The following is a 13734-nucleotide window of genomic DNA, read 5'->3' on the forward strand; positions in this document are numbered from 1 at the left end:
TTCGTTACGTAATTTATTCAGGTGTCATACATTCATGCCTCATAATAATTCTTGTTCTATCTCCTGCCAGTATACTTAATTGTACTTAAGCTCAACGTTTCCCGTTATAATACAATCCACATTATCACGTGCCAATACTATTCATTGCACGATATCCAAGCATCTCTATATCAAATCTCAAAACTTATTATTTCACGTGCCAATCATATATTGCACTACACCATATAAAATATCTCAAGCCTTCATAGATACTACAATTCATTTAAGTAGCAACTCATAATAGTAATCAATCAGGTAATGTATTCATTCAATATATCTATGTGAACTCAATTCACCATCAAAGGCATGCATTATTTCCGTTTGTGCACCATATAAATAATAAATAAATAATCAAAATATATGTCCCTTCTACCAATGTCAAAATGAAATGACTTTAAAAAGAAAGAACAACTCAAGTCCAAACATCACGCATAATTATTCGAGTCCAAATCACAAGTCAAGTCAAACTGATCACCGTCAAAAGCCCAATACTAAAGTCCATGAATCTAAGTCCGTATGTAGTTTAATTCTCATAAAAACATATATATCTAAGTCTTAAAAGAATTCCCCTCTTGTTACGTGCCAGTATTTATATGTTTTATACACTACTCACGTCAAATCTTAATTAGAAAAATGACAAACAAGGTTATACAATTTTCAACAACATTTTTATTATTATATTTGTCCATAAAATTAAATATGTGAAAATCTGGAGAAAAAACAACATTCCACCGTCAATGGTCAACGGTCAAAGTCAAAGTCAACACGTCATTTCCATGTTCAACAGGTTCATGGTCATAGCCATGGTTCATGGCTAAGGTCATAGTTCATGTCATGGCTAAGGTAAAGGTGCATGGCTCATGGGCTCATGGCTAAGGTCATGGTTCGGACCTAACTAGCCAAGCCTATGACTCAACCAAAGATTCAAATAATGTTAGCCGGATCCAACATAAAAGCCAAACCAGAAACCGACCCAACAATAGATTTAGCCCAACTAGAAATATCTAAAGGAAACAAATCCACTTAAAACAATAATGGCCTAGCCCACAAAAAAAATAAAAGAAAACCGGACCATGTACACAAAAATTAGAACTGACCCAACCAAACAAAATAGAACTAGCCCAATAATCAAACCAAATAGAATCGGGCCCAAAGAACTAAAGCCAACTAGTCCAAACTCAAAAGAAAACTTGGCCCAAGCCCAACTAAGAGGAACCAGGTCGTCTCCTCCTTCTTCTTCCTCACAGCAGCTCTTCTACCAGCCACCACTAACCACCCCCGGCACTCCAAAACAAACAAAACCAACTCAGTTTTGCACCCCCTGAAAAACCCAACATGCCGATACCACCCAATTGAAATTCCATTACTCTTCAAAAATTGCGTTTTGACGCCATTAATGGACATTCAAGCTTCAACAGCACCTTACCACCCATCGAAACAGTTAGGTTTTGATCCCAAACAAAACCCAACACTATACTATACCAAAAAAAACTCGATTCCTTACATCATTCACCACTTACAGAAAAAAAAAAAAAAAAAAAAAAAAAAAAACCTCCATTGACGTTGTTCAAAGGTATCAACAACACTCAAACCCCCCACTACCTCCAATTATCAATCAACCAATCCAACCACAGTTTAACAGTTCAAAAATATAATCTGATAGGAGCCCAAAACTGTAGTTTTAACCCCTTAACAATACTTTTAGACCAATTATGCGAGTAATAAATAAGAGTTAATGCTGATTACGTGCTTTTATATATTTCAGGTATTGAAGTCTATTTTGTATAGAAATGTGCCACTTTGGCGATATAAAGGAGCAAAGGGTTGGTTGCTAAGAAGTTCTGGGATTAAAGGCCAAGACGGGCAGAAACAGCACACAAAAGTCAACATAACTTCCAAAGATCGTATCTTTGGACTCAGGCCTCGAAATTGGGAGTATCTTATGTCAAAACGACCATCTCGGAAAGAGCTTTCAAATTGTCAAACCTTGACCCAATCAGAGGAGCAAAAGTGGACAAAAAGCCTATTGAAGTCAAAGCCAGCTGAAAAGGGGCCTGTGGACTGAAGAATTTGGGCTTTGGGCTCAATTTTCTGGCCCAAAACATGGCTCCTCAGCCCATGCACGAAAAAGTGGATCTGGTCTCCTCCATTTTTATGGAGAAGACTTAGCTCTTAAGCATGCCTAGATCTAGATTAGAAAATTAGGTTAGACTCCATTAATTAGTTAGAATAGCTTGTTTTAGATCTAGTTTTTACCTTCAATTAATTAGTGTTAGAACAAAGTAGATTATTATTTAGAATCACAATTAGTTTTAGAATTCAAGTATTAGTTTTCATTTCAATTTAGTTATTGATTAAATTCTTATTTAGTTTTAGTTGTTTTAAATTCATAAATTAGGTTGTCTTCATTTTGATTCTTAGACTATTGTTAAAATTAGATTTATAAAGTTTAAATTAGTTATTAAATTATGACTTGTTATTATTGTTCTTGTGTTGGGAATGATAGTATAATGATATTAGGCTAAAACCTACATTAGAAGAGGTTAAGGAAGTCATGTGAGGATGATTGCTTGTTAGAATAGTTGTTATTTAGAATAGAAATTTCACATCTCATTACTCTCACCATTGTTCCTTGTGTTTGTGTAATTGAATTTGTTTAAGTCTTGAGAGTTAAGAGTGGAACGATTCCGTACTCTATATATTGCATGAATATATATATATATATATATATATATATATATATATATATATATATATATATATGTGTGTGTGTGAAATAAAATAAAATAGTTGATACCGTAAGAATAAGGTAATAGTAATCTAGTCGTGTTTTTACTGGTTACCAAATGGCGCCGCTGCCATCTTAATCTCGTTCAAGACAAGAATTCAATTGCTTGAATTCAAGGGGAAATCCCCCATTCTCTACCCACCCACCATTTTAATTTTTCATTCTTATTTCTTGAATTTTCGGAACTATTCACTGTTTTAGGCATAGGGGCTGCGGATTTACAGAGGAAAACACTGAAGTAAAGGTATTTGTAAATTTTAAAAAATTCTAAAAATTTACAGGCGTAATCCATAAGGTGCTACTGATTTACTGTAATTTTGTCAGATTTGTCCTAATTGTTTTACCTTGTGAACAAATGCGATCTTTACAGTGCTACATTTCAGTTTTCAAACCGTAAGGTTTTGAAAAACAGACAAGTAAGGTTACTTAGGAAGTTCCAAAAATTCTAAACTTTTTACAGGAGTATCTATCCTAAGTCAGGAGTTTGCAGTAAAAATTTGACGAGTTTTTGAATTGTTTTGACCTCCTAACTAGTGGAGTGTTTCCAGTGTGTTTCTGCAGTTTTGCAAACACTTAATTTCTGGAACAACAGCCGATAAGGAGGGTTTGTAGAACTCCAATTACTCTAAAATATTTACAGGAATACCCATGATCTGTCAGGAGTTTCCAGTAAAAGTTTGGCGATTTTTGTCTCTGTTTTGATTGGTTAACCATTCATTTGTTTGTATTGTGTTCGAAAACTGTTTCACAAACTTTGAAGGGCAGTAAAAGGATTTTCATAGCTCCGATTGATCTAATATTTTACAGGCTACTTGATAGACGTCTTAGAAATCTACTGTATAAATTTCAAATTTTTGTTTTTATACAAAGGCCAAACCCGCACCCTCAAAAGATAGACTTCTAATTTCCAAGTGCGCGCAACCCTAGATAGCCTATTTCCAAGTGCGCCATGTGCTCAACTGCCTGGACATTGTGTCAAGCACGAGCGCAACCCGCACCCTAGGTAGCCTATTTCCAAGCGCACCCTCCGCGCTCAACCACCTGGAACTTGAGTTAGACAGGGGGCGACCGAGCCCTACCAAGGCCATTTTTCGAGTGCGACCACGCCCTCTCGGAGCGACCCGATTTTCACGTGTCACCCAAATTTTCATTTCTTCAAGTTATTCAGTGTTTCTAACATCATACAAACACTGAGATCGCGTATACAAGATGTTATTCAAACGCATAGCAAGGAGGCATTCAGGTACTCCTTCTTCCACTCCTCGCCTCTTCTGTCAGAGGAGTTTTAATTCTAGTATAATCAGGCTTGTTTTTCATAGACATAAATACCACACGCCTATCTAGAATTTTACACACTACACCTGCATAAATGGCTAAAGAACAAGAGACTCCTCTCTCTGATTTTTATAAAGCCCTAAACGATGACCCTAAGTCGTACATCGTTCTTGCAAACCTAGTGGGGGATTTTTGAATTCCCCTTAATATATTTAACTTGTTACCAGTTTTTCATGGTTTAGACCATGAGAAGCCTTACCAGCATATGCGTAGGATAGACCAAGTTCTCACTACATTCCATCATCCTAGCGTAAGTCTGGATCAAGTTATACTTAGGGTGTTTCCATTCACCCTAGCCGACAAGGCGGCGTCTTGGTTAACTTCCCAAACGCCAAACTCTGTGGACTCATGGGCAAATCTTGTTCAATTGTTCATGGAACAGTTTTACCCACCACTAAAGACAGATGAAATGCTTCAAAAAATTCATTTCTTCCATCAGAATCCTCATGAATCCTTTTCAGAGGCCTGGAATCGCTTAACTGATCTTCTCATTGAATGCCCTCATCATAATCTTGCGAAGGACACGCTTGTTCGTGCCTTCTTCAAGGGGCTTTTACATCATCATAAGGAGGTTCTAGATATCATGACTAGGGGTAGTTTTCTTAGTAAAGGAGCCTCAGAGGCTTATAAATTCTTAGAGGATCAATCTAAGAGGAACAACAATTAGGGAGGTAACAAATCTTCCCGCTCCACTCCTTCTTCTTTTGAGGTTAAACCTGATTCGAGCTTAAAACTCTTATTGATGCCCTCAGTAAAAAGGTTGATGTCATCTCTATTAAACAACAACCCACTCCTGTCGTGAACATTAAATCTACTCGTTCACTACACCATAACAAGCTATTTGCAACGGCAAAAAAGCGTTGCTAATAATTTTCGCAACGCTTTTTAAGCGTTGCAAATATGGCGTGGGTAAAGCGTTGGAAATTTTTGCAACGGTTAATAAGCGTTGCAATAATGATTTGCAACACTTTTTATAACTATTTTGTACACAAATTTAAAATATTTGCAACAGTTTTTTTTTATTTCACAAATGCTTTTTAAGCGTTGGTAATTTGTAACGGTTTTTAACCGTTGCAAAGTTGTTAGTTAATTTAAAAAAAAATTAATTTAAAAATCATTTGTAACGGTTATGAACCGTTGCTGATGGGTTGCTGATAAAAAAATAATAATTTCTCATATTTTGTAGCGACTAGCTAAACCTACAAAAAGATGCCCCCTCTTGCACCATATACATAAATCATAAATTCTTATTTAAGCTAAATTTATCCTATACACAATATATTTTCATACTATTTTACAAAGAAACCATAATATATATGGGAAAAAAAACTGATAAAGTACAAAACTAATCCAACCATATACATTCACAACTTTGAGCGATTTTCTAAACCTCACAAACTTATTGTTGAACTATCACCATAAAAAAAAGTTTTTATACTATATGATCCTAAACAAGAGATAACAGCTTGCGTTGTGGAAAACCCTACGCCCATTTACTTCCACAAATGCTCCAAAAGAGATCCTAGCATTAAGATAAAATAGTCGACCAAGAAAAGATCATGAAGCGCATAAAAGGGGATCAAGACCAATTCAAACGCTAAATACTCGATAATCTAAGGTATAGTGGATTAAGCTTAACAGTAAAGAAGGACTAGGGATTCTCACCTCTGCATCAAAACCCAAATGGAGATTCATGAAAGATTCACATTATCAAGCACGAACTTATCTCTCAGCAGCATACGACATTGTTTGCCTGAATGCATGAAAATGCACTTTCACACCCCTACAAACAAACAAGTAAAGTTTTAGCTTAACAACAACACCAATAAGCAAACAATAACATTTCATTAATTACCTTGACGGCAATGTAGTGAAATCCATTTCCCACTAAATCTTTAGCAAAATTGAACCACTCTTGATATGAAACTTGAAGTTAATTCTCATCCACTGATTTTCTCTCTAAGAATCAATGCCTCATATCTTAATGCCAAACAACTCTGCCAAAGTCAACGAAATTAATACAAATCTATTCAAGAAACCAGTAATGCCAAAGAAAGAAAGATAATTATTACTATTATTACTACTACTACTAATACTATTACTACTACTACTACTACTACTACTACTACTACTACATTTGTAGAACTTTTGGCACTGGTTTCCATGAATGGAATTCCAATTTCATCAGCAAAAGCCTAAACACGTATAAGAATAGATGTCAGAAGAGTAGTTAAAGCTTATGGATGACTTCTTTAGACTATTAATATTCTAAACTGCAGTCAGTTTATCTGTTCATTGTTGTTATTATACCATATGCTAACAAACGGCTCAATTTTACTGAAATAAGGAAGTCCAATTTACCTTAATCAAGTAAGCTTCAATAACGCGTGAAGAAATGAGAGAACGGTTGTATCCCCTTGCATCAATAATTTCCAAATTGTTAATCTTGATGCCTGTTAGAAGATTTGCCAATAAGGAATACTTGTTAAGCAAAGAAAAAGTTCAAAATCAACACAAACAATGGAAAAACCACTGAAACTTAATTTTTATAATCATCTTCGCACATGTGTTGCAATAAGCACACAACAAGAACACTAACAAACAGGTATATAGTTTTGAGAAAGAAACACGGAACTACTCCAAGGTTAAAACCTTTGTGGCAATATAATCCCATGAGCATGAGGGTGCTCTTGATCAAGAGGGAGCTGATGCAACACGAGGGGCTGCTGAGATTTCTAGTCTTTGCCGAACATGAGAGGGCTCTGAAGAACATGAGGGGCTGCTGCTGAACATGAGGGGCTGCTGCTAATTTTAGCTGTGGTTGAGGATCGGGGAGGATCTTGAGCACGAGCATGAGGCGTGTTGATGCTGTCCATGAGGGGCTCGTGGTACATGAGGGCACTTCTTTGTTCATGAGGATGCGGTGTAACCCGGCAGAGAAAGCTCCGGAGAAAGCTACGGAGAAGGCGGTGAATTCCATTGCAGAGAAATCTTACCCAAAGTGCGCATAACCGCAACGTCTCGAAGGGGAGTATAACACCGCAGAGAAACACTCTTGAGGGAGTCCCACTTTCTCAAGCATGGAGTCAAGAAAATCCTATGATACATGATTATATACTTTCTCATCAAATCAAGGCCGCGATAATGATACGGAATGTGGAATACCTTTTTCCGACGATCATCTTTCCTTAGAACAATGTGAATCTATCTAATTTACCAGTTCAAAGACTAAAGTCAATCTATCCAACTTGGTCCTCATAATAATACCGCTTTAAATGGGTTTCTTTAAGTGAAGAAAGTCACGAATGACCAAAATTTCTAACAAGGAGAACCCGGCCGGATGAGGCAACATTGGTGTTGGCTTGGTTAATAAAAATGTAGTAGTACCCAAGGCATAGGTGGGGCACTTGATCTGTTGCAATAAGTGCCCATGTGCACTTGATCTTGTAGGTTGTTTACACCTTATAATTCTAGAACAAGTCGAATTAGAGTCATCCAGCAAATTTGCAACAATAGAAAGGATTTTAGATAGCCCAAAGGATAGATAGGTACGATAAATGACTAGGAATAAGTTTATAGGATAATTGAACTCAATATGTAAAAACAAGAGAATCAACAAAATAGCCTCTATATGCATACTTAGCATTCCGAAAAATAGAAGAAAAAAAAACACTTAATACCCTGAATAAATGAATAATAAGTAACTACTAGCTGGTATTTACAAGTATGAATAATGTGTTCAATTAAGTAATTAAGCTTAATGGTTTCTCAACTTGTTTGTGTGAAGGATAGACAGCTCGTATGCACATTTTGGTTATGGCCCATTTAGTTGACACCAAGAGTAGAAGAATATATAAGTAGAGCAAGAAAGAAAAAAGAATATACCAGAAAGTAGTATAGTTAGCGAAACGAGAAGCAGAGGCTAATGGATTTTACAACTATAGAGAAAAGTACTTATCCGATTCCATATATACCAGCATTCTATATAAATGTTTTGAATACTAGATTGCTGGGTTGATAGAAAAGTACTATTCTGCGGTGATGTTTCTCGTACACATATATACTTATCCGATTCCATCGTTACATGTGTAAACGTAATGAATTGCGGATTGATTCCAATACTAGGCATATGGTAAAACATCACTGAAAATTATAGAAAATAGTATTTAGTATAAACAGTATTTAGTTTTACTTTATTAAAACTTTATTTTTTGTTAAATGGCCTTACAACATATGGTAAAACATCACTGAAAATTATAGAAAATATCAAGGTTTCAAAAACTAATCATTCATCTATAACCTACATTAAAGACCATCTAGGATCCCATACCATACTGATGTAATTCAAAACCAAACCAAATGACATCATGTGATGTCAAAAGGAGTCAACAGAAATGGCCAAACACTTCAACCACAAAAAGAACTGGGAAAGAAAAAGAACTGAAATGCTTTGTCCTATAACATTTTCACGAAATACTTCAGAAGCTTCATACTGTAATGATGGCATAACAAAAATAGGAACTTTTTAAAAAAACAAAGATCAGTGCACTGAGAAACATATTAAGTTTCTTTTGACAGAGTTCACTACAGCCACCTCAACATATATCCCATGCCTTCATAAAATTTGAAAAACAAATTTAGTTTTGAAAAAACAAGATTAACAAATGAAAATATAAGATAACATAAAACACGTGTATTAAAAATACTATGAAAATTTGTAGAGCACACAACTGAGCCACTTGGCTGGACCAGCAATTCAAAAAATTCAATGCAGCCACATCTTAAAAACAATATTTTTATCAAAGGTTTGTTTGTTGGAGACTTCATGACAAAGCAAATGCCCCATTGGAAAAATTAACTAAACTTTGATTTTGAACAGACATTCCTTGAAAAGACACCAGAACGTAACATCAACAACAATTCATACCTATTGTCACTAATGAAGTCCGTGGAAACCACATCATCTTCAGTGTACCCCAAGATTCCCTTCAGCTTACCCTCAGACTCCTCCCTAAGCATTGCAGACTTGTAAGTTAGAATACACAGGGACTTGATTACAATTAGTAGTTGAACTTTCATTAAGATGATAAAAACAATACACACAATCCTTACTTGATTGCAGCTTTGATCTGATCATAGGAAGCCTTCTTCTCAAGTCTCACGGTGAGATCAACAACAGAGACATCAACAGTAGGAACAACAGACACATCAACAACATATTCAGCTCCAGTATCAGCCCATGGAATCTCATCAGGGTTCCTACCCAAACAATAAAATCACAGACAGACAGACCTCCAGCCGAAAATAGTGACTGGCTTCTCACCGAAGAGAAGAGTCTTCTCATCCTTAACCTTAAGTTCATGATGTAGAGTTCCATCTTATTTAACCAGTAGATCAATAAAAACAAGTTTCTTTTGTCAAAAGCTCACTCCTTTTCAAGTTTTAAGAAAAGCTCACTATTTTCATTGCTAATGGAAATAGAAGAGGAAGGTGAGAAAGTAGTCACCTTAAAAGCGGCAGTGGCAGACTTTCACACAAGATTTCAACGGTTATAACCATGGGCAGCTATGGCAATGAGAGAGAGGGAGGAGACCTAGTGTAGCGGCGGTGAGAGAGAGAGAGGAGAGAGACTAAAGTTATCTTTTATATTTCGACCGAAATAATAGAGCCCGATTTTTTTGGTTTCCCTCTTTCACGAAATTTTCGAAATTCTAATTTGTAACACTTCTAAAATGATTTTTAAGCATTGGAAATAAATTCATGAAATTCACCTGAATTAAAGCAACACTTAACAACATTACCAACACTTATATAGCGTTGGCAACTTGCTAACGGTAAATAACCGTTGCAAAGCAAAAAAGGGTTGTGTTGCAAATATCTTATTATGGTGTAGTGCTAGTTGATTTGGAGGTTTTGTTTCATGGGTGAAGAAGAACTGAATGGAACTTCTGATGCCCAGGAAGCCACTATGAAAGCAAATCCAAAACTAACACTTTTACCCCTATTCTAATTCAACCCACACTCTAATTTGAGAGCCCAAACTAGCATTCACGATGACCTACTGTAAACCCAATACAAATAAGATGATTTATCAGCAGAAACTACCAATTAAAGAGTAGCATCACTAACCTTGAAAAGTTGGAGGCAGGCAGCCCAAAGTAAGTTCTTCAAACTCCACTGAATCAATTTTATATTTTGGAATTTGCTTTCGGCTATAATGGGCTTTGCAATATTCTTTTGCATCTTGCAGATGGCCTAAACAACAAACGTCAACAATTAACCCATCAAAAAGAGTATTAGAAGACACTTGCATGATTAATAATTTTATAAGCTTTAGCACACACCTTGTCCAGATAAGGCCACATGAGTTCAAACATTCCAATCAACCTGAAAATAGTTTAAAGGACTTCGAAAATCCATATTCATGGGTATAAGTTTCCTACATCTAGAGATACAGCTAAAAAGTTTTTCACGCTATTCTTGAACTCACGTTCTGAAGAAGTAATTCCGGGAGGACGTATGGTCATAACAATTATAGGTAGAAGAAGCTCAAATCCGTCTAGCAAGGAATGTTGTCATCTTTGGGAGTTGTTAGCCCAAGCACTACATGAGATGGTCTCACAGGTATGTTAAATACATGTAAATAAAGGTAATTAAAGACGATCATATATGTGGTGTCTTGCGTGTCATATTCAAGATTTCAAGTACAAAAAGTAATTTTCATTGCACTGCAACTCGGATGGTGCAATGAAAATTGTGGAGAGCACTTATATCTAACAAGTAATAATCAAACAACTCAAAAAACAATAACAAAATCACCAAACCAGTCTTTTTTGATTCAAAGAATGACCCCAAGAACTCGAGCCTCACTTCTAGGACCAAAGCATCTTTCCTAGTCTCCCCACCACTAAACAAAAGTAAAGCCTCCTCGTCTTTCTCGACGCTAATATCAACCCCTTCCTTAATATGCCTCAAAAATCTACTGATTGTCTTGTTATAGAACTGGTAACAATTATATGATATTCAATCCAAAAATCTACTAATGTAAACAATCCCTTGACTACATGAATGAACCCAACATAAGCAATGGATAATAGGAGAACTCGTCAACTCGGTGAGAAATATCTTACGGGTATCACTTAGAGAAGAACCAAAATGTAAGACTATTAAAAATGCATTCACAAAATATAAAGATTTTGGAATTCTAGGCATTAACAATGACTACTAAACTAAAGACTTTGTTTGAGAACATCATTTGTATGAAAACGGGTACCGACAATAAATACAAACATACAGGGAATAATAATAATACCGGGTAGGGAACTTTTAAGTGTTCTTTCATGAATCCCAATCACAAGACATCTAACAAAGAGTTATCTCAAGTAAGTAGCTTAAACTCTCTAGAGAGTTATGCAAATCAAAAGCGTGTCTACTCTCTTTGGAGCCATATAGTGCATAGAATGACATTATGCTTGTAAGTATTGCATTCACTTTCTTAATCAAACGATATTATATGGTTTACATTAAAATAAAATTAGCAAAAAAACTAACCTCTTCCACTTTGCCTTTTCTCTAAGTCATTCAGATAACCTCAACGCCTTTATCTCTCGCATTCGCTTCCGCTAATTCTCGATCCTTATCTAAGTTCTTGGGCTGTTCTTTGAATCAAAAGACTGGTTTGGTGAATTTGAAGTAAATAAGAAACATAGAAACTAAGAAAGACCTACTACGTGACTCAATAATCGGTAAAGCGTGCCACAATAAGCTCGCGATATATGTCAATCGGATTATAAGCACCCATTGTTTTTCCTCCCTTACCGGATGTTCAACCTGAAACAAGGAAATAACATACAAATACTCAAAAAGAGAACTATGGCTTACTTAAAATCCAAAAATAACGTCATACAACAAAGCTTGCAATAGAATAACTTTTGACTAAAGTGTGTGTGATGATCTCCATAAGAAGTTGAATTGAATTGAATTGAATTAGTTGAAAATAAAGTACCCGAATCATAGCGGATACAAATCTACTGATTGTTACTGACGTTCTCCTACAACACAGTCCCACTTGAAAGAGAAGAAGAAAAATTAGGCAACCAACAAAAACACCAACCACCGGATCAAAGAAGAGGAATTAGATACCAAGTGACGCTGCAACTTGAGACAAAATATAGGCTATGGACACTAACTAAAACAACCACTAGCTAAACAACCATTTCTAAGACACTAACTAAACTAACTAAACAACCCATTTCTTGCAAAATATCGCTAAGAAAGGAATGAAAAAAATAGAATTCATCCATTTCTTGCAATGTCGATAATCAGGACTAGATAATTAAGTTAGTAACTAGAAAGAAAATGAAAGATTATTACCTCAAACTGCAAGAAAATACAATTGTGTCAAAACGGACTTCCAAACTCCTTGTTTTCTTCTTCTTCTTCTTCTTTCTTTGATTTTGAGGAGTGCGAAAATTAGGGATCTTGAAATAATGCGGCGGTGAGAGAGAGAAAGAGGAGAGAAAAAAAAAATTATGTTTTATATTTCGATATTTTTGGTTTTCCCTCGTCAGCGAAATTTTAAGTTTGTAACACTTCTCCAACGCTTTTTAAGCGTTAGCAATTAATTCCGGAAATTCACCCAAATAAAGCAACGCTTTACAACATTACCAACGTTTATTTAACGTTGGAAACTTACTAATGCTAAATAAGCGTTGCAAATCAAAAAAGGTGCGTGTTGCAAATATCCTATTATGGTGTAGTGGTTGTAATGTATGTTTTAGTCTTGAGCATTCCGACTTCTATTGTCCTCTTGTCTATGCACAACCACCACCACAACCATCAAACTTCCACTAGTTAACTCAACCTCAAGGACAAGGAAACTTAGGTGACCAAAATAGAGGTTTAGTGCCCATGACCCAGAACTATCAACATCAAGACATGAACGCTCAACAAGCCTTAATGCCAGTTCAACCATCTACAGACAAATAAGTAGTGACCTTATTAGAAAAACAAAATCAAATTATGCAACAAAACTCAAATTTGATGAAAGATCAGCATGATCAAAACTCTAATATGATGAAACAAACGATGCAGTCTTTGTGCCAAAAGGTTATTGACATGTCTCCTAACCAAAATAATAACCAAACAAAGTGCTTCCGTGTCAAGCGATTACTACTCCTAAGTCAACAAACACCGCCTTCGAAATAAACAGTATTCACTCTAATGGTAATATAAACCATGGGGACCTACAGGTAGTCACTACCCTTCGTTCAGGGAGAGTAGTTGATAACAAAGTAACTATGCCTGAATACCATCTGCAAACAGAAGCTGAAAATGAAACCATATGTACCAAATACTGTAATAGAAACTGAAGACCCTACAACTATAGAAGTACCAGTTAAACCACAACCGAAAGGGAAAATCTTACAAGACCCAATAATAGAAATTGAAGACCCTACACCTGTAGAGGTTCCAATATGGACACCTAGATGGAAAACGGATAGAGATAAAGCAAAGACTAATAATATTGCTAAATATAGAGATAAACCACCATATCCCCAGAGACTAGTTAT

The 13734-nt window shown here is 35.8% G+C and overlaps 1 long non-coding RNA gene across 2 annotated transcripts; it reads right to left on the bottom strand.

Moving 5' to 3' along the window:
• Nucleotides 1–5443: 5443 nt before the first annotated feature.
• LOC147486881 (uncharacterized) lies at nt 5444–6620 on the bottom strand. Of its 2 annotated transcripts, XR_015202996.1 has the most exons (5): nt 6524–6620; nt 6298–6357; nt 6018–6159; nt 5828–5945; nt 5444–5684 (listed from the first exon to the last, which is right to left on the bottom strand). It is a non-coding gene; the product is annotated as an uncharacterized LOC147486881 (long non-coding RNA). The 2 variants fall into 2 exon arrangements; XR_015202995.1 differs by lacking the exon at nt 6298–6357 and having other exon boundaries at nt 6524–6618.
• Between the last annotated feature and the right edge of the window lie 7114 nt (nt 6621–13734).

The sequence above is a fragment of the Coptis chinensis genome, chromosome 7 (genome assembly GCF_015680905.1).
Source record: "Coptis chinensis isolate HL-2020 chromosome 7, ASM1568090v1, whole genome shotgun sequence".
Lineage (NCBI taxonomy): Eukaryota > Viridiplantae > Streptophyta > Magnoliopsida > Ranunculales > Ranunculaceae > Coptis > Coptis chinensis.